Below are 3,582 nucleotides of genomic sequence, written 5' to 3' on the forward strand. Positions count from 1 at the left end.
ACACTGGTCATCTACTTTACATGTGCAGTACTGTGCTTAGTCACTCAGGTGTGTCCAGCTCCTTGCAACCCCATGCATTGTAGCCCACTAGGATCCTCTGTCCATGGAGGTTCTCCAGGCAAGAATATTGGAGTGGGTTGCCCTGCCCTCCTTCAGGGGACCTTCCCAATCCAGGGACCAAACCCAGGTCTCCCATATTTCAGGCAGATTCTCTACCATATGAGCCACCAGGGAAGCCCCTATTTTACAATGGTAATGTACATGTTAGATGATTTAAGAATTGCACTATTGCTTCTTGACTGTTCCTCGTTTGTCTCTGCATCCCCTCCCTTTCCTAATTAACAACTCTTTGAACCTGCCCTTGGAATTCAGGGACAATCTTGGAGGCTGAATGCAGCCTATTTCCTGTAATCAAAAAATTGTTGTTGTTGCTTCATCCCAAGTCATGTCTCACTCTTCGCAACCCCATGGACTGTAGCCTGCCAGGCTCCTCTGTCCAAGGGATTCCCCAGGCAAGAATACTGGAGTAGGCTGCCATTTCCTTCTCCAACGGATCTTCCTGACCAAGGGATCCAACCCATGTCTCCTGCCAATGCAGGCTGATTCTTTACTGTCTGAACCACCAGGGAAGCCACTCCTTTTGAAAAGAGGGGTGAATAAGAGAAAATATCTCAAAGAAGTGTTTTCAAGATGATATAAAGTCACACATGTGAAGAAACAAGCACAATCCTGATAGGGGAACTCTTTGTTATGTCTACTGTATGATTTCTATCCCAATTCTTTTGGAGATAACAAGCCCACAACCCAATGAATGTGAAGAACACCAAATCTGAGAGGCTAATTTGGGGACTACCAGGTCAGCACTTGATAAAGTGCTCTAAATCTGAAGTTAGAAATTGTTAGAGTGGCTACAAGAAAGCATGTAAAACCATGAAATTTTATGGACAGCCTATAAAGAAAAATGTCAAAAAAAATTTACTGACAACAGTGGAGAAACTAATACAAAAACAGAAGTGGGGACTTCTCTGGCAGCCCAATGGTAAGACTTCCCCTTCCAGTGCAGGGAGTGCTTCTTTGTTACCTGGTCGGGGAGCTAAGATCCCACATGCCTCACTGACAGAAAAACCAAAACATAAAATCAGAAGCAATGTTGTAACAAATTCAATAAAGACTTTAAAAAATGGTTTACATAAAAAAAAAAAAACACCAAAAAACCTTAAAAGACAATACGCAAAAAGTGAAGTCCCAGGTGCTTTAGGAATAGAAGAAATGAACATGTCTCTTAAGGGAGAAAAGGAGCCAGGAGATTTAAATCTACAACATTTGTCTTTGGGGTTCACAATGTCCACTTAGTTCTGAGGTCGGTGACTCATCACAGACAAGGGGTGCCTAGACTCAGGAGCCTTGCCAGGGCCCCCTTCACATCCTTGTTCCTCAGGCTATAGATGAAGAAGTTCGGCATTGGGGTGACCACTGTATACCTCACTGAGGCAATGGAGCTTCTCTGGGAAGACTGGGTCACAGCAGAAGTAAGGTAAACCCCCAGGCCTGTCCCATAGCACAAGGAGACACAGTGCAGTAAGAACCACAGGGGGAAAACGCCTTATACTTGCCCTCAGTGGAGGCCATCTTTATTAATGAAGAGACAATCTTAGGGTAAGAAAAGAGGATCCCAATCAGAGGAAACATACACAGCAGGGCAGTGGCCACATACAAAGAGATGTTATTGAGAGGGTCTATGAGCAGGCTGTCTTGAGAGTCTGAGTCAATTCACAGAAGAAATGTGGAATTTCAGTTCCAAAGTCAGCCGCATCATCAGTAGCACATGAAACAGGGAGCTGAATAAAATGATAAACACGTGAGAACCATGAGACCATAGAAGCAGGGGTTCATGATGACCACGTAGTGCAGGGGGTGGCAGATGGCTACAAACCGGTCATAGGCCATCACGGTCAGGAGGAAATTGTCCATTTCAGCAAAAAGCATAAAGAAATACACCTGAGTGAAGCAGCCTACATAGAAGATGTCTTTTCTCTGTGTCTGAATATTCACTAGCACCCTTGGAACAGTGGTGGAGACAAAACAGATCTCAACAAAGGGCAGGTAGGAGAGGAAGAAGTACGTGGGACTGTGAAGTAATTAATTGGAGGTTAATCACTTTACAATATTGTGGTGGGTTTTGCCATACATTGACATGAACCAGCCACGGGTGTACATGTGTCCCCCATCCCGAACCTCCCTCCCACCTCCCTTCCCATCCTATCCCTCTGGGTTGTCTCAGTGCACCGGCATAAAAGGGGATTGTTAATGGTATTTATTCCATAGGATTGTTGGCAGGGATAAATGAGTCAGTGTTTTAAAGAAGAGTTCCTGACACGCTATGGAAACCTAAAGAAATCATGGCTCAATAAACTTTAAAAGTTGGGAAATATAGTCTGCAGAGATGAAGGCAGCAAGGCAAGTACTTAGAATGAGACATCAGATCATTTGGCTTGAGAGAATATGGGAAGGAAAGAAAAAAGGAAAGAGAAATGGTGACATTGGTTCTGAGGCTTTCTGGGTTGGAGACCAGCCCTTCAACACTTCTGGTTACCTTCCTGCCCTGCATTCTGTTTAAATATGCATGGGTTTTCTGATGATCTTCCCTTTTCTATGGAAGTTGGTTTAACTGTGTTTATAAACCATGCATTGAAGAGAACATTCCCATGTATTTCTATAGGAAATGCATCCTTTTCCTATTGGTGTAGCATCCTCATCGGTAGTTATTTTAAAATATTCCTCCAGGGAGACAAGGTTGACACTGCAGTTAAGACGACTGTTTCATGAGGCAAACAGACATAGATTTGAGTTTCTGGAATTTCCCTGTAGCTCATACGGTAAAGAATCTGTTTGCAATGCAAGAGAGCCAGGGTCTATCCTTGGGTCGGGAAGATCCCCTGGAGAAGGAAAAGGCAACTCACTCCAGTATTCTTGCCTGGAGGATCCCATGGACAGAGGAGCCTGGTGGGGTACGTCCATGGGTTCGCAAGGAGTCGGACACAACTGAGCGACTGAGCACGTCTATCTCTTCTTAGCTGTGTGACTGAAGGGCTATATGATCCATCTGAGCACTTAGTTAAGAGGGTTATAATGATGCAATCCATAATGAATGTAAAGACTGGCACATGGTAGGTGTTCAATTAAAGATATTACTATTATGATTTACATACTTCTCTAATGACAGACTTTTTAATTTAGCAGACCTTTCAATCTCTCATCTTCAGATTCAGTATTCTTCCCTGATCTCCCTCTTACTTTAAGGAAAACAAAAGGACTAGAGAAAAACACAATTGATCTGATCATTACAGATCAGAAAGGGTACACTACCTCCTTTGTTTTTCCACTTGGGGTTTCTGTTAATGAAGATACCGCTGACATATTTCAAACCCAACTAACATTTCACTGTTAATGGACAAGCTCTTGGCACGACTACTCACAGTGGCCCAGAAGTTTTGAACCTCCCCCAGGTTTCTCCATCTCATGAACAGAAATAAAATGAGATCTTTGTCAACAGGAAGAGAGTCACAGACTTAGAGAATGAAC

General features: G+C 43.4%; 1 pseudogene; it reads right to left on the reverse strand.

The window, feature by feature from the left end:
• Positions 1–1,082: 1,082 nt before the first annotated feature.
• On the reverse strand, positions 1,083–2,130 carry LOC129559211 (olfactory receptor 7D4-like; annotated as a pseudogene).
• Positions 2,131–3,582: the final 1,452 nt, after the last annotated feature.

Source organism: Moschus berezovskii, chromosome 8, assembly GCF_049115385.1.
Source record: "Moschus berezovskii isolate FMDL1 chromosome 8, NW_MosBer_1.0, whole genome shotgun sequence".
NCBI classification, from domain to species: Eukaryota; Metazoa; Chordata; class Mammalia; order Artiodactyla; family Moschidae; genus Moschus; species Moschus berezovskii.